Source organism: Mustela lutreola, chromosome 10 (assembly GCF_030435805.1).
Source record: "Mustela lutreola isolate mMusLut2 chromosome 10, mMusLut2.pri, whole genome shotgun sequence".
Classification (NCBI taxonomy): Eukaryota; Metazoa; Chordata; class Mammalia; order Carnivora; family Mustelidae; genus Mustela; species Mustela lutreola.
This window is the reverse complement of record NC_081299.1, coordinates 6,212,101-6,232,728: the sequence shown is the minus strand read 5'-3', so window position 1 is coordinate 6,232,728 and position 20,628 is coordinate 6,212,101. Positions and strand designations below refer to the sequence as shown.

Sequence of the window (20,628 nt, the reverse complement as noted above, 5' to 3'; positions counted from 1 at the left end):
TTGCTCTTTTGGTCTAAGCCAGACAGCAGGTTCACTGTGCACTTGATGCAGACATCCCCCGACCGGGGAGAGGCTCCCGCTCGGCCAGTGATGAGTTTGCAAATCAGGGTGTCTGGTATTCTTCCGAGGGCAGGTTTTGCTCGGTGAACCAGGGGTCGGGCGAGGTCCGAGGACATCCAGGACTTGAGGGTGTAGCTGGAAAGTGACCCATCGGTAGGTGGGAACAGGAACAGAAGGGACAGCACAGTGGGTGTCCACTCACATCCCTCGCTTATAACATCTCTTGGGTCAGCCTGGAGCTGTCCAACCTTATTTGGACCCTGGGTCCTGACGCTTTTATAAACAAACCCCATGCTCGAGCCCTTCCTTTGGGGGACGGCAGTAGGTTCCCCCATTAATTCACTGTCCAGTGGAATCGTATCTGACTTGGCTTCTGTGTGTCTCCTGTCCTCCTCTGCCCTGCATCTCAGATCACCAGTTTTTAACCCCCAGAGCCAGCAGCCCTTGCCAGGACCCCGGACTGGGGCTACAGGGAGAGGCTCCCCTCTTGCAAGCCCCCCTTCGCCGCACCTGTGTGAGTGACGGACTTCTCTGTCCAGCCCACCGGGAACATTGTTTTAGTTTGCCTTTGTAGCAGATACTCTTTTTTTTTTTTTAAGCATTTTATTTATTTATTTGTCAGAGAGAGAGAGCATGAGCAGGGGGAGCAGCCGGCAGAGGAAGAAGAAGCAGGCTCCCTGCTGAGCAAAGAGCTTGATGCGGGACTCGATCCCAGGACCTTGGGCTCATGATGTGAGCCAAAGGCAGACGCTTAATGACTGAGCCCTCAGGTGCCCCTGTAGCAGAACTTCTTAAGCTGAAGACCCATTACACACAGACTTTAGGTTATTACTCTGAGTATTATTTTCTTATCTACTTATTTTTCTTACAACCGTTTATGATGTATATGGTATTACTAAAATGTGATGGTTTACGGCCGAGCATTGTACCTCAAGTTTTGCCTTTGATATTAGGGGACAGTTGATGTTCACTAGAGTGTCAGAGTTTGTGAGTTGTCCCATTGGGTCAGCCCCTGTCCCCCCAGCTCTGGCCCTGTCTCTATGTGTCTGGGTCCCTCTCGCAGGACAGGGGATCTTGGAAAGGTGACCCCGACGTGTGAGCTATTCCCCAGGAGGGGGGTAGCCAAGCCAGCGGAGGGGAGCCCGGAACGCGTGATGGAAAGACGTAAGAGGTCGAAGCAGTGGGGATGATGCCGAGCTCAGGCCTGAGGCTGAGGCAGGATTTTAAGTGGAAAATCAGGTCTCAGGTCCAGAGGGTCGGGAAGTGGGGTGCAGTGCCTTGTTCCAACTGAGAGTCGGCCGGGTAACGGGAGGTTGGCAAGCTTCTGGATTTTAGCTGCGCATGACTTTCCTCGGTGCGAGCCTCAGTGGTGAGCGATGGATCCAGAACCTTATCGGGGTCTTAGGGGATGATCAGTGGGGACGGCCGCCTGCTCAGGGGGTGTTGGCAGGAGACATGGGGATGTCGGGCCTGCAGCCTCCCTCCCACCAGGTCTCCTGGCCTTGCTCGTGAGCTGGTCTTCTCATTTCCTTGTTTGGCACCAGGCGCTGTCTCACTACCCTTTCTCTTTGGCCTTTGTGGCCTTGCATGGGGCGGTTTCCTGGGGTCCAGTGACCGGGAACAGCAGCCTGGACAAGCCTGTTGTGGACGTTCCCGGAGCAGGTGAGGTGTGTTCCCAGGAAAGTGGGTGTCTGTATGGGATAGTCTGTCTCATTCTTTCCTTTCAAATGTCCTTTAAGATGATAAAATTAGTAGTAACTCATGAAAAGTCAAATGATCCCGAGGTAGAGAGGCTCATGGGTTAGGCCCATGTCCAGCCTGCAACTCCCTCCAGCTCCCAACTCCCCAAAGGCAGCCACTGTAGGCCCTGGGGTCATGTCCTTCCCGTCTGCCCAGCTCCGGGTTTGGTTTCCGGTGACTGTGTGCTGAGCTATGGCAGACCAGGGAAGACTCCAAGGGGGCGATGTGCTCCTTATGTTGCTGGAGCCTCTGTCTCTGTGGGACTGACATCCAGGCTGTGCAGCTAGGCCCGGAGGTACCCCTGGATGTGTCTGCCATCAGCTCAGCTCCGGACCCCTGGGGGCTCACCAGGCAGGGGCTTGTCTCAGAGGGTCCAGGGTGGACCCCCGATCTGCTCCCAGCTTCCTTCCGGGGCCCTGCCTTCTTGAGCTGTGAGGGTGGGTGTGCCTGGCTCTCCCCTCCCCGCCCCTTGCACTTGGACGTGGGGCCTCAGCCGTTCCACCGGGCTGGCAGGTCAGGAACGCAGAAGGACTCTGCTTTTATTTATTCAGGCAAGACAGAGTGTGTGAAAGGTCACCAGCGCCTGTGAAGCACCTGCCACGGGTGAGGCCGGCGGCCGTGACAGTGGCAGTGTCATCGATCTTTCGCCCTGGCTTGGGTGGGAGCCCTTCAGAGCCGAGCCGCAGTAGGGCAAGCTCAGAGGTCCGGAGCCCCCGGCCGGCGGCTGGGCAGCTTGCCCAAGCTGCGGTCTGTTCCCGGGGTCCCTCCAAAGATGCAGAGCCCGTGCTCTCCCAGCCTCATCACAGACAGGAGGGGCCCCCACCAGGGGCCCTCTAGGCTAAGGGACATGTCCGGTGACTAAAGGTGACCATTTTCCCAGGACTTTTAAAGGAGAGAGAAAACTCTTTTGCCTCGTGTTAAGCTGTTTCTCAATCAAAGCACTGCTGACATTTGGGGTGTGGTGAGCCTCAGTGTTTGGGGGTGTCCTGTGTGACATGTAGTCGCATCCCTGACCTGTACCCACTGGGTGCCGGGGGCACCCCCCACCTCCAGTTGTGACAACCCAGAACGTCTCCAGACATTGCCAGATGTCCCCGGGGGGCAAGTCACCCCTCCCCGCCCTTTGAGACCCACTGGACTCCAGGCTTCAGAAATGGGCCTTCTGTGACCATCGCTTGGGCGTGTGAGCTGCTTCTCGCCCGGGAGCAGTTTTTCTTTGTTCCTTTTCCAAAGGGCTGACCTCATCGGGCTCATTTGTTTGTTTCCTTGACTCGCGCTGCTGTAACCACAGGCAGGCTTCCTACTTTGGGGGATCCCAAATGACTTATCATGGGACTTGATATGTAAATTTGAAAGGTTCTTGTCTGCTACACTGGGGGCAGAAGGCCTCAACTTCTTTTTCAGGCCTGTTTGCTAAGTGCTTCCCTCGAGTGTTTCAGAGCACGGGGCCATCCAGCTGAAGATTTTTATCGCGAGCACCTTTTGCAGTTTGGTTTTCTGAAATCGCTCAGCATTTCTCTCCCATTAGTTTGGGTCTTAGCCCAGTGACTAGCAGATGAGCTAAGGGCCAGGGCGGTCTGACGTTGTCTGGGGCTTGGGGGATTTTTCTGAAAGCCTGTGACCCAGGACTGGCTGTTGGAAGGGGAGGAGGAGGAGGGCGACGAGGGAGGCCTTAGGACAGACCCACCGGGGTCATGCCCCCCGGTGCTGTGCATCAGGCTCCTTGAGCAGGGCCGGCCTGGCTGCTGTCTCCTCTGGGGACCAGAACTAGCTGCTGACCCGGAGATGGGGCTTCACAAGGCACAGTGTTGCCCTGAGGCCCCGCCTGGCCCGGGCATCTTTCCCCTTTCCTCCTTTGAGGAGCGGGGGGACCCTCCGGGGAAGAAGGATGGGCTCTGCCTGAGCTCCACCAAGCTTCTCGCCCCTGGCAGCTTTCCCTGCCTCACTGTCTGCTCCGGGAAATGAATTCTGGCTTTCTGCTAGGGCCTTTATACGTAGCGTCGACCCTTGCCCCGGAAAACCCCAGGTATTGGAAGATCTCGGCTGTGCCCGCAGCTCTTGGGTGCTGCCGTTCTCTTCTGCGCTGGCTCCCACAGGCTCAGCTTACTTGGCCTCCTCCATAGCACGCAGATGAACTTGAGCAGTGGTTGGAATGCCCCCGCCACCCCCCGCCTTCCTCCTTCCCACACACCTATGCTGTGAGCTCACTCGCTCGCTACGGACTTGCACTTGGCGAGCCTCAGACAGTGCAGGGGAGGAGAAGCTAGATCTGGCCGCCAAGGGCACTGAGTCCCGGATGGCAAGAGAAAGGCCCGTGTTGCTCGTGGACCGGGTGCCACCAGCCCCACCAGCTGTGCCATCAGTGCCCCTGTTCAGACATCAAGCTAGGACCCTCTCTCGCAACCCAGACAGAATCCCAGGTGCTCGGTAATCCTCCGTGGAGGCCTGGAGACAAGTGGGATAGGTGGGCCCATGTGTGCCCAGAGCGGAGTTTTGAGGGCGCCTGGAACTTGCCCTTTGCTCCCTGGGGCTCTTGTCCCTGCCTTCACCTGCACTGGGGCCTGGCAGAGCTTGGAGGCTTCCGGATTCCAGTGTCGGCGGTGGCCAGTCTGCTGGAGTAAAGCCGCTTTCCCAAAATAGCCACCCAGAGGGAAAGAGCAACCCTGGAATGTGATCGCAGTGATGATGACCATGGTGGCCTCGCTCAGGCTCCTGGTCCCAGCTCCACCTCCCTGACCGTCACCCAGGAACTGGAGGTGGGCGTGGGAACCGGGTTTTTCCTGTCTCCTCTTCCTTTTACTTTCTCACCAGCAGCTTTAGAGTTAGATAAAGGACTCGGGAAAGATGTGCTGGTGCAGAGGGACCAGCGGTGGCGGCGGGGGGGGGGGGGGGGGGGTCACAGGATGGAAACAGACTGGGGAGCACGTCTCCACAGGTGAACGCACACCTACGGAGGGGCCCCAGTGCTGGCAGCGAGCCCAGCCCCCTGGCAGGTGAACCCGGTGCCAGACCCGGAGGCGGCAAGCCCGACAGGTCAGACAGGTGGAGCCAGCCGTGCGGTCCGTGGTCCCCAATCCCTGGTCCGCCCTCAGCCCACAAAGCAGGTAACTACCATTTTTTTTTTTTCCCCTGCTGCTGGTTTAATTCAGTATCTACCTCAGGGAACACTTACACCTTGAGAAAAAGATCTTTGGGATGAGTGGAGAAAATCACAGATTTGTTTCTAGAGGATTTACTGGGGGGGGTGGAATTTGGCCTTGGTATTAGGAAAACATTACTAATTGTCTGAGCTTTTGTTCCAAAAAGTAACCGTCTTATGGAACCTGGTTGCTTAACAGAGAGTGGGGGGAGGGCAAGGTCCAGAAATGGTACCCCAGGTGCTCACTGATCCTTATTGGAGGGCTGGGGACAGGGCTTTTTTAGTAACTATAGATGGAAAGCCCGTGCAAGGCTTTATGGTGGTTAAGGGGCTGTTTTGCTTTTCCGTAAGGTGGGGGGTTGGACTGGGGGGTGCCTCTGCCCAGCGGGGCTCAGCATTCAATCAGGGCAGGACCCTCAGACCCTACTCAGAGAAACATTTTGGGGCGGGAGGGGTAGTGCTGGGCTTCTTCCGAAACCCAAATTTATGTTACAGCTCCTTAGGCTGGCTTTTATTTTGCAGTTGTGAAGTTTTGAAACATCTCCTTGTGAGAGCCTATCTCCAGCTCTGTACTTAACCCTCACTGTACTTAGCCCTTAGTGTTTTGGAGGATTTCCGGCCTGAGGACAGGAAGGGAGCACAGGTCTGAAGAACAAACCCGGGACCCTCCACCGGAACGGAGGACTAGTTCTGTCCTGTTTGACATGGTTGAAAGTGGAAGAGCCCAGAACAGGGGCCACCTGCCTAAACTGTCCTCGCGTTTTCAGGGAGAGGACGGGTATGCCATGCCTGCAGCCACTGAACAGAGGTGTTTTTGTTAAACAGTTTCAATTTTTTTTTTTTAATTCCAAGGTAATTCGTGATGCCCAAATTGCTTAGATTATAGGATGTATCAATTAGAATTCCTTCTTCTGAGAGTAAGAGACAAGTCCTACTCAAAATGACTTAAGGAATCAGAACAGTAAACATTTTATAAAACAAAAGTCCAGAGGTCAGCAGCTTCAGGGTGGGCTGTATCCAGCAGCTCAGGGATGTCAAGGAGTTGGGCTCTCTCCATATTTCTGCCCAGCCGTCCTCTGTCTGTGGATGTTATCGTCTACCAGCTTCCTTCCCAGCCAACCCTTCCTGGGCCTGCCTTGTTATGAGCGAGGGAATCCTTCCCAAAGACCCAGCTGACTTTTCCACACATCTCATTGGCCATAGTGATGCCTCAGGTCTGGCCCCAACCAATCGGTGGCAAGAGAAGGGGCTGGCATGAGGCATGTGTCTTGAGGAAGAGAGGCTTAGTTTACCTGAACCCCAGAGAGAGGGATGTGGGTTTGGAGCCGTCAGTCAGGATCTGCTACATTGGAAACTTGGGGGGCAGGGAGTCAATAACTGACAATTACACTCACTCCTGAAGTACCTATATTTTATACTCTGTTCTTAAGGCAAGGGCAATTCTAGACAATCAGGCGTCTGTTGTTTGCTTCTTGCTTCCCAGACAACCCCTCTCCCCACTGTGCATCTGGGTTGGGGGTCCTCAAGCATTTGAGCTGTTCTCCCTCTCGATGAACCTGCTGCTCCCAGAGTTGGCTGTTGAAGTCCTCCATCTGGTAAGGACCAGATTGGGAAACATGAAGGATTCTAAATATTCAGAAGCGTTAGACGAGCACATCCCAGCTCTGCAGAGGACAGAGGCAATAGGCTTCTGGCCAGCAGCCCCCAAGAGCCAGCAGACATGGTCGCCATTCACCCAGGGATGCTGCAGGACCAGTGGAGGGACAGGCACGCCCCAGTGTCAGCCACCAGGGACTGTGTGACCTTTGCTCTTTCCTCCAGTGCAGGCACGGTTGGCTCCTGACATTCAGGAAAAACAGGGGTGCTCTCTGCCCCTCTGGGAAAGCTGGTTCCCCTCAACCTGGACAGATGATCATTTTTGAGGCTGAAAACATCCAAGTAAGTCTTTCATGGCCCTGTCCCGGAGATTCCCCCACTCTTTTCTTTTATGTTTTTTTTTAACCTTGTATTTAGGCTTCTTTGTTTATTTATTTTTATTTCTTTAAATTTTATGTAGTTAACATACAGTGCAATATTGGCTTCTGGAGTAGAATTCAGTGATTCATCACTTACCTACAGCACCTTCCTACGTGCCCATCACCCACCTAGCCCGTCCCCTACCCACCTCCCTCCAGCAACCCTCAGTCTGTTCTCTGTAGTTATGAGTCTCTTAGGATTTACTTCCCTCTCTCCTCCCCCCCTTTAAATCTTGTTTTTTTTTTTTTTTTTAAAGATTTTATTTATTTATTTGTCAGAGAGAGAGCGAGCGAGAGCGAGCATAGGCAGAGTGGAAGGCAGAGTCAGAGGGAGAAGCAGGCTCCCTGCAGAGCAAGGAGCCGGATGTGGGACTCGATCCCAGGATGCTGGGATCATGACCTGAGCCGAAGGCAGCTGCTTAACCAACTGAGCCACCCAGGCGTCCCTCCTCCCCCCCTTTATATGTTTGTCTGTTTTCTTAATTAAGTTCCACATATGAATGGGATCCATACAGTACTTGTCTTTCTCTGACTTATTTCACTTAGTGTCATACACTCTAGCTCCATCCATGTTGTTGCAAACAGAAAGATTTTATTCTTTTTCTTTTTTTAATATTTATTTATTTATTTGACAGACAGAGATCACAAGGAGGCAGAGAAGCAGGCAGAGAGAGAGGAGGAAGCCCGCTCCCCGCGGAGCAGAGAGCCTGATGTGGGGCTCGATCCCAGGTCCCCGGGATCATGACCTGAGCTGAAGGCAGAGGCTTTAACCCACTGAGCCACCAAGGTGCCCCAAGATTTCATTCTTTTTGATGGCTGAGTAATATTCCATTGTATATATAGACCACATCTTCTTTATCCATTCATCAGTCGATGGACATTTGGGCTCTCTCCATTGTTTGGCTCTGGTTGATAATGCTGCTGTAAACATTGGGGTCCATGCATCCCTTCAAATCTGTATTTTTTTTTTTTATCTTTGGGTAAATACCTATTGGCACAATTAATGGTTCATAGAGTAGTTCTATTTTTAACTTTTTGAGGAACCTCCATACTGCTCTCCAGAGGGGCTGCCCCAGCTTGCCCTCCCACCAACAGTGCACGAGGGTTCCCCTTTCTCCACATCCTTGCCAACATCTGTTCTTTCATGTGCTGTTAATTTTAGTCATTCTAAATAGGTGTGAGATGATATCTCGTCATGGTTTTGGTTTGCATTTCCCTGATGATGAGTGATGTTGAGCATCTTTTCATGTTTCTGTTGGCCATCTGGATGTCTTTTTCAGAAAAGTGTCTATTCATGTCTTCTGCCTATTTCTTAACTGGATTATTTGGATTTTGGGGGTTGAGTTTGATACATTCTTTAGCCATTTTGGATCCTAACCCTTTATCAGACATGTCATTTGCAAGTATTTTCTCCCATTCTGTAGGCTGCCTTCTAGTTTTGTTGATTGTTTCCTTCGTGGCGCAGAAACTTTTTATCTTGATGAATTCCTAATAGTTCATTTTTGCTTTTGTTTCCCTTGCTTCCCGCAAGGGAAAACTAATAAGAAGTGGTTATAACCAAAGTCAAAGAGGTTTCTGCCTGTGTTTTCCTCTAGGATTTTGACAGTTTCCTCTCTCACATTTAGGTCTTTCATCCATTTTGAATTTATTTTTGTGCATGGTATAAGAAAGTGGTCCAGTTTCATTCTTCTGCATGTTGCTGTCCGTTTTCCCAATACCATTTGTTGAAGACTGTCTTTTCCCACTGGACATTCTTTCCTGCTTTTTTGAAGATTAGTTGACCGTATAGTTGTAGGTCCAATTCTTGGTTCTCTATTCTGTTCCATTGCTCTATGTGTCTCTTTTTGTGCCAGTTCCGTACTGTCTTGATGATCACAACTTTGTAATAGAGCCTGAAATCCAGAATCCTGATGCTTCCAGTTTTTCTTTTCTTTTTCAGGGTTGCTTTGGCTGTTCTGGGTCTTTATACAAATTTTAGGATTGTTTGTTTTAGCACTATGGAAAATGCTAGTATTCAGTAGGGATTACAGTAGCTGCACAGGCAGCTTAGTTTGTTATAGACATTTTAAGGATGTTCTTCCAGTCCACGAGCACGGATTTCCATGTCTTTGTGTCCTCTTCAATTTCTTTCATAAGCGTCTTATAGTTTTGTTTTGTTTTTTTTTAAGATTTTATTTATTTATTTGACAGACAGAGATCACAAGCAGGCAGAGAGGCAGGCAGAGAGAGAGGAAGGGAAGCAGGCTCCCTGCTGAGCAGAGAGTCCGATGCGGGGCTTGATCACAGGACCCTGGGATCATGACCTGAGCCGAAGGCAGAGTCCCCAATGCACTGAGCCCCCCAGGCGCCCCGTCCTATAGTTTTCAGAGTACAGATCTTTTATCTCTTCAAGTTTGTTCATAAGTGTCTCATTGTTTTTGGCTGTAAATGGGATTGACCCCTTGATTTCTTTTTCTGCTGCTTCCTTATTGGTGTATAGAAATGCAACAGATTTCTGCACATTGATTTTATATCCTGCAACTTTGCTGAATTCATGTATTAGTTCTAGCAATTTTTTGGTGGAGACGTCTGGGCTTTCTGCATACAGTGTCATGCCATCCGCAAATAGTGGAAGTTTGACTTCTTTCCTTGCTGATTTGGTTACCTTATATTTCTTTCTGTTGTCTGACTGCTGAGGCTAAGACTTCCAGTACTGTGTGAAATAGAAATGGGGAGCGTGGACATTCCGGTCTCATCCCTGACTGTAGGGGAAGGGCTCTCAGTTTTTCCCTGTTGAGGAGGGTATTAGCTTGGGTCTTTTGCATATTTTTGTATATTTTGTCAAATGCTTTTTCTTCATCTGTTGAGGATCATCTGGTTCTTATCCTTTCTTTTATTAATGTGATGTATCATGTTGATTGATTTGTGAATTTTTTAAAGATTTTATTTATTTATTTGAGAGGGAGTGAGAGACTGTGAGAGAGAGAGCATGAGAAGGGGGAGGGTCAGAGAGAGAACCAGGTTCCCTGCGGAGCAGGGAGCCTGATGCCGGGACTCGATTCCGAGATTTCAGAATCACGATCGAGCTGAAGGCAGTTGCTTAACCAACTGAGCCACCCAGGCGTCCCTGATTTGCGAATATTGAAACTCTGTAGCCCAGGAAGAAATCCCACTTGATCGTGGTGAATTATTCTTTTAATGTACTATTGAATTCTCAATTATTGAGAATTTCTGCCTTCATGTTCTTCAGCGAGACTGACTTGCAATTCTCTTTTTTAGTGTGAGATCCCCCACTCTTAAGGCAGGTTTCTCTCTGCCCGGCCTTTAACCTGGATGGATGTCACTCACAGATCTGGACAGGTCCCCGAAGCTCCTCTGGGCCACCACCACCTTCCTGCCACGGGGTCTGGTTTTCTGGAGGTCAGTGCAAGAGCAGAAAAATTCCCGCATCATTGTGAAATGCAAGAGGAAGCCTAACTAAGGTTGGTGGTAAAAATTGTGGTAAAAATCTTCGGATTCCTCTCCAAGCCTGGCAGGGGAAGGAGTGTGGGGTGCAAAGCTGTGACTCGTTCCCAGCACCACCGTTCTGCCCCCAGATCGGGCATTTTGAAAGTGCTTGTTCTCATAGTTCAGAACTGCTCACAGTTATAATTGGGCGCGGCTGTGGTTTCTTGCCCATCTCTTTCTTCATGCACCCCCCAAGGCCCAGGACATCCTCCGCCCTCCCGACCTACCCCCTGCGCCCCCACGCAGGCACGGGGTCAGCCCATCACAGGTGCACACTCAGAAGCTGATGGCTGCCGAAGAAACATCTGTGCTTGCTGAGACGTGTGCTGTAGGATTGGGAAGGTTTCCTGAATGAATTTCCACATCTCCTGGATGAAGAGGGCGCCTCTTTTTCCAGGAATTGGAACATCCAAGAGCCATGTTGCCAGAAGCCACTTTCTCTTCAGTGTCTAAAATTTAAGTGCTGGGAACTTAAAACTCCTCGGTAGAGATGACTTCCAGTTTTCTTGTATCCCTCCCGGCTCCCTGGACCAGCGGTCTTGACTCTGTAGGGAGAGGTTTTGGGCCTGGGGCTCCAGAGGGCCCCTGTTAGGACAAATGAACTGAAGACAGAATCAGGGCTCTGAACCGAGCCCCAGGTCTTTGAAGTATCTTGTGTTAATGCAGCAGAAGCTCACCTGGTAGCTGAACCAAAAGCCCTTCGGTAGAAGAGAATGTCCGTTCAAATCTAAGTACGTTCACTCTGACCTTGGGTTGCAGCTTTGCAGGAAGGTCTGACGTGGTAAAAGCCTGCTGACTTGTGTGCTGTGTACTTTGTGGAACACAGATTTCAGCCACTGACTCATTATTCACCCTTGTTCTGGCGTCGCCTCTCTGACTGGAAAAATTGTCCCTGAAGTCCAGGCTTCCCCTCCTTGACTGGGAAGACTGTCCCCAAAGTCTGAGCCTCCCCTCTCTGACTGAGAAGACTGTCCCCAAAGTCTGAGCCTCCTCTCCCTGACTGGGAAGGTTGTCCCTGAAGTCTAGGCCTGCCCTCTCTAACTGGGAACATTGTCCCCGAGGTCCAAGCCTCCTCACTCTGACTAGGAAGATTGTCCCCGAAGTCCAGGCCTGCCCCCTCTGACTGGGAAGACTGTCCCCAAAGTCTAAGCCTCCACTCTCTGACTCTCTGACTAGGAAGATTGTTCCTGAAGTCCAGACCTCTCCTCTCTGACGGGGAAGATTGTCCTCTCTGTCTGAGGACCCCAGACTCCAGAGGAGGAAGAAGGAGGCCCTCCTGGCTACCATAACTGCCAACTCAGCTCTGGTGTCCGGGGAGCAGCCTCCACAGGCAGCCACGGCATCACCCAGGTCACTCACTGCCTAGATTGAGAACATGGGGTTCAGCATGGAGATCAGGGACAGGGGCTGCTTAGCAGTAGAAGACACATCTGGTCTTGCTTTTCTGAGCCATCTTTTCCTTTGGTTTATTTTCTGAGCCTGAGGGTAGGCTGGATCCAAGAATTAGGAGTTCCCTCATCTCCCTCCATTAGTGCTTTTGACCTCTGCTGGGGTTCAGCGCGTGCCCCATCCCTGAGAAACACACAGGCACCAGGCTGACTTGACCTTGACAGCGGTGCCAAGGACCAGCCTGAGGCCAGTGGGTGCTGGTGAGCTCGTTCCCGCCTCTCACAGCCCATTTTTGGGAGGGTTAGCCCATCCCAAATGCTGTTCTGAGCTCAGACACCAAGCGCGCCACTATTGCTTAATTCCCACGTTGCTGTCTTTACCTTGGGGACCCTGCTTCTGTTTTCAGTATTTGGGGGGTCCCCTGCCTCTTCCAGCCAGCCCGGGTGTTATTCAGGCTCCTGCTTGCCCCCGTGCTGACTTGAGGACGGCCAGTGTGGAAAGTGCCGTTGGGCCGATCCTGGGCCCGTGGGGTCAGAAGCTGCAGCACGAAACCAGGAAACCCGCTTCTCCGGAGCCCGCAGGTGGTTCTTGGATGCAGGGCTCCAATCTGACAGAGCCACTGAACCTTTGAGATAAGACTGGACGTAGCAGAGGCGTATTTTCCACGCTGAAAGGCCATAATTAAAGTCTAGTCTGGCTTGGTTTTTAGGCAAGGCATCACGGGTTCATCTGTCTGGGGGCAGAAGACTAAGGTAACAAGAGACTGCCACCAGCTCCCACTGGACATTTAGAAGCCAAGGAAGGGGGTGCTGTGTGCTCTGCGTCTTGCTGAGTGTAGGGGAAGCCCAGTGAGGGGACAGCAGGTGGGCAGGGTCTGCCCACCTGGGAGCTGCTTTCGTCCACTGCAGCTTGCCTGGAACCCATTTCTGGGACCTCCTGGCCTGGGGCAGGGGGCTCAGTGACCCTCCCAGGAGCGCCCCTGTGTGTCCCTGCCCCCACACAGAAGAGGAACTATCGGTGGTCCACAGCCAAAGCAGCTGGTGGCCAGATGTTCTAGCAGCCACCATGATGGGCTCCTCGAGTCAGCTTGGCTAGACTGCGGGACCCAGTCATTCAACCAAACACCGAGCGAGGCGCTGCTTTGGGCCCATGCGGGTGGCGTCTACGATTAGTTGACTTTAAAGCTTCACCTCGATGACGTGGGTGGGCCTCATCCAAGCAGTTGGAGGGCCTTCAGAACAAAGCTGGGGCTTTCCTGAAGAGGAAGAGACCGCACCTGTGGACTGCACTGTCAGCTCCTGCCTGAGAGCGGCCGGCCAGGCTGCCAGGCGGCCCTCGCCAGCCCCAGTCATGTGAGCCAGTTCCTTGAAATAAATCTCTTCATCTCAATCTCCTTCTGCTTCCGCTTTCCCAGTAGGATTCTGACTGCTCGGCTCCCTCAGGGGCGCCCAGGATGGGGGAACGGCGGGGGTCGCTGTGTTCGTTCTCTTGCTCCCCGTTGGTTCCCATAGCCGTGCGGATTGACGACCACTGTCCCTTCCTAACTTTTTCTCTTCCAGGCAAAAGCTGACTTGGTCTTTTTTTTTTCCTCCGGGTCGGTGAGTCGCAGGCCAGCCCGGCTGGGATCTGTCGCCGGTCCCCGCTCTCTCCACGGCCATGTTCCTTCCTATCCGCAGGTCGGCGGGAGCGAGCGGTGGAACAGGCCTGCACCCGGGTCGTTGGCGGGGCCAGCTGTGAGTGTTTCTTTGGCAGTGTCTTAGCTGGTTGTTGTGAGTAATAGTGAAGGAAGCAATCAGCAAGTATACTGCCCTAGAAGTGCTGCACACTGTTGGGCCCCGAGGGAGGCGGCAGCGAGAGGCGACGGAGCCAGGGGAGACACCGGAGCCTGGATGTTGGAGGCTCTACCCCGCCGTGTTGGCTGGTAAGGGCTTCGGGGGGGGGGGGGGGCAGCGAGCTCTAGGGCCCTTGAAGCGGTCTGCTCATGGATGTTGAGGGGAATAAAGCTCCCCCCAACCCTGGGCTGGGGTATTGGGTGTCTCGGGCCAGGAGAGGTTTGCACACTGGAATAATAAAAACCAACATTTAAAAGTAAAAAAATTAAATTAAAAAACCTCAACATTTACAGAGCACTTTGTGCAAAGCCCTGTCCTAAGCGTTGGAAATGGTGTCTTTCAGGAGCTAGGGTCTGTTGTTACTTACAGAGAAGAAAACAGACATAGGAAGTGCCAAAAGTCACAAGGGATGTGACAGAAATGAGGGACAGGATTTGACCCCAAGCAGTCTGGCTTGAGAATCCATGTCCTTGGAGACGGGCCTCAGGGGCATTCCTGCCCTGTGGACCTGTTTTGCAGACGGGCTTGTCCATAAACACACGTACGCTGCTTCTCTCCCCCCACAAGGCAAGCTGTGAAGGCAGTCCTTAGCTTTGTCATTAGCTTTGGCGAACGTGCCTGGGCGGGCATTAGGACATGAGTCTGCCTTGGGGAGGGTTTTCCTTTTCCGCCCTCCCAGGCCCAGGATGTTGGCGGGAATGAGAAGTTGCTGGTGTGTCTGCCCCAGCGGCTGGGGAGAAAGGTGCCTCCATGGGAGCTCAGCAAAAGACAGTTTAATCCTCTGGGTCCGCCCAGCCTCACCTGCAGATGCCAACTTTGGGTCCAGTGAGCTGTGCGGCCAGCTGGTGTGCCATGGCAACAGGAAGTGGACCCAAGCCACCAGAGGTTGGAGAGCCAAGACACACTGGCTCCTTGGGGGTGTCTTGGACCACAAGGCTCATCCATGACCTCCGGCGAACCTGGAGAACCCATGAGGGGGTGGGGCTCCTGGTACCTTTGATGCAGGCGCTGTGACCCCCCCCACCTTCCCCGTGCCCCCACTGCTCCTCCGCCAGCCACGGCCCGCGGCCCTCCCCTTCTCATGCCCGTCTGCCTGGACTCCGTCTTTTTTGGTTCTGTCTTGCCGACCTCGGTACTTCCTAGCGCCGAGTGGGGCAAGATGGGCCTGTTTCCATTTGGACCACTTTATGTAAGTCGGAAGACCCCTTAGAAAGGTTTTCTGAGTCTAACCTTGGCCTTGAGACACCCCTTCTAGTCCAAGCCAGTCCTCTCTCTCTCAAAGCTGGAAGCACAGTGGGCAGCCGGGCTCCCTCCAGCCAGCGGATTCCTGCGGGAGTTGTTCCGTGTCTCCTCCGGTGCTCAGAGGGCTCCAGAGACGGCCCTTTTGTGGCACACATCGGCCTGGCCGCGCCCCGTGCCCACTTGGCCCACATTCCGCTCTGCCCCCCAGGCCCGTGGAGCCGGGCGTGGGCCGAAGTGAGGCGGCCGGAATGCCCGGAATGCGGGCCGCTGCGACCGCCGGACACTCACGTCCCTCGCGGGAGATCTGACCAGCGCGGGGCTGGGGACGGCGCTGAGCCGAAGTCTTTACATTCTTCCCAGTTTCAGGCCGAAGCGAAGGACGAAGGACGCCTGCACTTCTCCCCACCGCCCGCTGACTCATGGTCTCCAACTTTTGAATTAAAGGGGCCACACTCTGGGACTGTGATCTAACTGGCCTGTCGGGTCCCGGTCAAATTATTTGCGAGTAACCTCTTTTTGCATCTAGCTTGGCTTTCCATTAGGCCGACACAGAAACCAGAAAAACACTGACTCTCGGATACGCTTCCCCTGCAGAAGTTGCCGGATAAAAAGTAAGGACACCCACAGCCGGCTTCGCTTCTTTTCTGGTCTTTGTAGGAAACCCACGTCTTTGTGGCAATTTATTTCTGAGTCTTCAGACCAGATAGGCAGGATCTGCTCCAACATCTTTGTATCTGACAGTGGTAGGGAAATGGACTCGGATACGGGTCTAGCCCTTTGTCTTTCTAGAAGGAACTGTGGAGACATAGAGCAATGCTGACTCTATGGGAGTGAGTTTAGAGTGGACTAGAACAAAGAAGGGCTACTCTCTCTCACACTCGTGCACACATGCACATGCACACTGGCCATGGCCGTGGGGGCGCCCACGTGATCAGTCAGTATCTCTGGTGGCATCCCTGTGTCCTGGACCCTTGGCCTTCCCTGAGCCTCCCTTTGCTGTCCCCTAATGGCAGGGTCAGCTTGGTGGGTGTGTCACCCGTGTGCTTAGCTGGGCCTGTGTGTAGACTGTCACCAAATTGAAATTTGTGGTAGTTTTGGGGCAAGGGTTCCGTGTTTTCAATTGCCCATGAATTGTGTCACTGTTTCTGACGGTCAGCCTTCCATAGACCTTCAACCTGTGGGTCACAAGGACTCTGTGGTCCTGCATCAAACTTGTGACCCAGTTTGGGATCAGGCCTTGGTGCCCACTTGCCAGGAGGTCCGGGCCCAGAGCAGGTGCTCCAGCAAAAGATGGTGACTGACTCACCCTCTAGGTCAGGCTGAGCAGAGCTGAGTGGGACCAGCATCCTCCCTCCGGCTGAACCCAGGGCCACGGGGGGATACACACAAGTAGGGAACTCAGGTCCTGTGCACCGGGCTGTGTCTGGTGGTGATCAGAAACTGGTGCATCAGAATTTGGGGAAGGATTTTATCAGTTTGGTGAACTGTATCTATTTGGGGATTTTATTAATTTGCTAGGGCTGCCCTAGCAAAGAATCACAGACAAGGTAGCTTGAAAAACAAAAAAATTTTTTTCTCTCCGTTCTGGGGGTTAAGTCCAAGATCAAGGTGTCAGCAGGGTTGGCTCCTTCAGAGGCCTTTCTTGGCCTTGGAGATGGCCATCCCCACCCCGTGTCTTCACATGGGCTCCCCTTTGTATCCATCTGTGTCCGAATTTCCCCTTTTTATAAGGACACCAGTCCTACCAGATTAGGACCATCCTAATGACCTCATTTTAACTTAATCACCTCTTTAGAGACTCTGTCTCCTAATGAGGTCACACCCTGAGGTTCCAGGGGCTAGTCGTTCAACATACGAATGGGGGAGGGGAGACACAGTTCAACCTGTCTCAGGGACTTTTTCTAGGCACTTCAAAATCTCGTATTTTTTCATTGCTCCGCAATCTCTTTCCAGTCTGAAAAGGTGAGAAATCGTTGACTCCCGGGCCTGTGCTCCAACACAGGAGGAAACAACATAAGACTCAGTGGCCCCAGAGTGTGGCTGTGGGTGGTTGGTTGCTCAGGGGTGTGAGGCGTGGGTTACTTAACGCGGCCTTCCAGAGAGACACCGGAAGAGTGATGGGGCGGAGGATGGGAGCCAGCTATCCCCCGAGTCCTGCGGGGCCTGAGAGAGAGGAAATGAGTGGAGCAGAATTCTGGTCAGAGCTGGGAGAAGACCACTAGGCTGGGGGTGGGGTGGGGGTGGTTGGAGTGGTGGGGGGGATCGGAGGCTGAGGTCAGGAGAGCAGGAAGTGCGGTCACCTGGGGTGTCCCAGGAGGCAGGGCCAGGCTTCTAATGGTGGCTCAAGTGGCCCTCCAGCTTTGGGAGCCCTAAGACTCTGGGTCAGGCCTGGGCATCTGTACACTTAGGAAGCGCCCCATGCGAGGTGATAATTATTGAAGCTGGTTCATGGCTTTCTGGGGGTTCGTATACTTTCGTACTAGTTAGAAATTTTCCATAATTAAAGTGTTTTGTTTTTTAAGAGAGGGAGGGGCATCTGGCTGGCTTTTTCGTAGAGCACGGGACTCTTGATCTCAGGCTGGTAAGTTTGAGCCCCCCCACATTGGGTGTAGAATTACTTAAAATCCTAAAAAGAGAGAAGGGGGGAGGGAAACTCCCAGAAGCTTCTGCTGCCAGCCCTGGTTAGGACAAAGGTGGGAGGGAGGAAGCCTTGAACTTGCGCCTGGGCTTCCCCTGACCTGGGGGAAACAGCGCCTCCTGGTGGCGAGAGGTGGCACTATTCACAGCAGCATCACGACTGGCGATCAGGGTCCAGGACAGCCTGTGTCCCACGGGGAAGCCAGGCAAACCCTCACGGTAGGCTCTTATGCCACGGACCCCTGTGCCCATCTAATGATGCCTGTGGACACAAAAGATAAAGGCGAAAAATAAAATACATGGAATTTCAAAGCGGAACAATTACAATGCACTGTAATAATCAAAACAGTTGATAAAGCCAATTTTGTTGTAGGGTAGATACGTGCCCCTTGCCAGCATTTTTTTTTTTAAGATTTTATTTATTTATCTGGCAGAGAGAGATCACAAGTGAGCAGAGAGCCCAATGCGGGGCTAGATTCCAGGACTCTGAGATCATGACCTGAGCTGAGGGCAGAGGCTTAACCCACTGAGCCACCCAGGTGCCCCTACCAGCATATTTTTTTAAAGCTTTTATTTATTTGTCAGGGAGAGAGAGCACACACAAGCAGGGGAGTGCACGACATAGACCGGTCGTTGGCCTTATCAAGCACTTATTCTGCAGAGACACAGGTGATCTCATGTTCCTATTGAACATATTAGGTAATATAAAACAATGTTTCTTGTAGAATTGTTATATAATTCTTCACAGAAAACGTTTTCTCTTAATCCCGTTTGCTTTAAAGCTGAGCTTTCAACCTAGTGAAGCCCAGGGTCCCACTTTATAGAGCAAAAGGAATTTTCTATCTTCTGGAAGATTCTGAAGGGCTCCTGGAATGGAGGGGTGTTCATGCCTTTTATCTGCTCACCAAACTCATTAAGAGTCGCTGCTTATTCACAGAAGCACTATTCACAATGGCCAAAAGGTGGAAATGACCCAGGTGTCCATCAACAGATGAATGGAGAAGCAAAATATTTGTACAATGCAGTATTATTTGGTCATAAAAGGAAACACAGCACTGTGCACAGGCTACAATGTGGATAGACCTCGGAGACATTATGGTAAGAGGAAAGAGGCCACATCCAAAAACGCTCTCTGTCCTCAGATTCGGTTGGTGTGAAATGTCCAGAAAAGACAAATCCAGGGAAACAAAAAGTAGATTAGTGGCTGCCAGAGCTGGGGAGGGGAGGCAGAGTTTCTGTTTGGGGTGATGAAAACGTTTTTGAAGTTGGGGCAATGCCTACATAATCTTGTGAATGTCATCGATGCCACTGATTTGGGTATTTAAAAAATAGTTAAATGGCAATTTGGGGGGTGATTTATATTTTACCACAATAAAAAAAACAAAAGACACTGTTTAAAGACATCTTTCCGGTTTCCCCGAATCATCGCCTCACCCCCAGTCATGCAGCGTCGCAGGTTCCCATACTCCGTCCCTGGTGCTCTCAAGTCTTGTGGTTTAAATGCTGCCTTTCTTCTGACTGCCTCCAATTTCTATCTCCAGACAGGACCCCCCCTAGGACTCTGACCGCCCACCACTTGGCTGGTCCAACAGTAATGTAATGTGTCCAGAACTGACCTCCTGCTGTTGCCTCCCCATACACCTGCTCCCTCCAGGGAAAGGCAACTCTGTCCTTTAATCTTAGAAGTCTAGAATCTTCCTTGACTCCTCCTGGGCTCACGCTCACATCTGAGCCTCTGGTAAATCCTGTCATCTCTGCATCCAGAACATATCTATGACCTCAGCCTCCACTGTTGCTTACCTAGATCGTGCAGGGGCCCCTAAGCCAGGCTTTATTTCTTCCACGTAGCTCGAAGCACACCTCTGCTCAGCCCTCCAGTGGCTCCTGTGTCCCTCAGTGTGCGAAAGCTAAAGCCCTCACATTGACCGAGGGCCTTGTGTGTTCACCCTGCCTCTGTCTTCCTCTCCCTCTCCATGGCTGCACCAGCCACAATGGCTCCTTGCTGTTTCCTGAACACAGGGCCTTTGCATGTGCTCTTTCCTCTGCCTAGGATGCTCTATCCCTGCCTGTCTCAATTCTTGTTCTCTCACTTCAGGAGCGTGTCAGATGCCATTAGAATCCCCTCTGCTGGACACCTGTGGAAGTACCGCCATCATCCTCCGGCCCAAGCGCACCTGGCCCTATTACCTGGCTTTACACCTCTCCCACACTTACCACGGTTGGACAATTGCATATTTGTTGATTGTTTATCATCTCTGTCGACCGGAAGGTAAACTCCTGGAAAGTAAGGTCTTGGTTTCCCTCCATGTCATAACTTCAGATAATGAGCAGCCGTTCAGTCGGTATGTGTGGGATGAATAAATGACCGGATCCCTTGATTCACTGAAATTGTACAATATTCTTCAAACACTACTTATAAGCACGAATGAATTACTTGACATATGTATAATAATTCCACTTTATGAAATAAAACTCTGGGCTGAAGACCCTCAGACCTATATTCCTTGCCCTGGTTTTGTTTGTTTGTTTGTTTGTTTTAAAAAATTTTTAAAGATCTTTTTCAGCAGTCGCTAAACCCCAAGATTGAATTCACAACCCCAAGATCGAGAGTCAACACACTCCGTGGACTGAGCCAGCCATGCGCCCTGTCTTGGTTGTTCATGGGGGTTAAGGCAGGCCCCGGGGTTCCTTCTGTCTTCCTTCTCCACTTTCCTGGAGGCCACGGTCCTGGCCTGCCTGTCCGTGCTGTGTGGCCAGCCTGGGAACCTCAGCATTCCAGAAAGGAAGGGCGAGCGGGAGGCCACATGCCGTGTTTTAAGGCCCATGCTTAGAAGCAGCCCATTGCTGCCACTCACCTTCCACGGCTGAGGCCTAGTCACATGACCACACTTAGCTGCCAGGGGCTCCAGGAAAAGTGGTCTCTGGCTGGAGGGTTTTGCATCCCACTGCTACTGCTTGGCCAAGGAAGTAGCTGCTATTGGCTCCATTTTAGAGATGAAGAAACTGAGTCTCAGAGAAGTTAAATCCCTTACTCCGGTTGGTGCCACTAGCAAACGTTGGCCTTCTGGCCCCGAGCCCAGCCAGGGCT

General features: G+C 52.2%; 1 protein-coding gene across 1 annotated transcript in view; it reads left to right on the top strand.

Annotated features, from left to right (window-relative positions):
* Positions 1-20,038, top strand: part of LOC131809911 (basic proline-rich protein-like) — a 28,803-nt gene extending 8,765 nt beyond the window's left edge. Inside the window, exons 2-6 of the mRNA XM_059137395.1 lie at positions 4,736-4,904; positions 6,761-6,877; positions 7,590-7,741; positions 10,213-13,750; positions 14,457-20,038. The gene's annotated coding sequence lies outside the window, so the exon portion shown is untranslated. The remainder of the gene's footprint in view (positions 1-4,735; positions 4,905-6,760; positions 6,878-7,589; positions 7,742-10,212; positions 13,751-14,456) is intronic.
* The last annotated feature ends 590 nt before the right edge of the window (positions 20,039-20,628 follow it).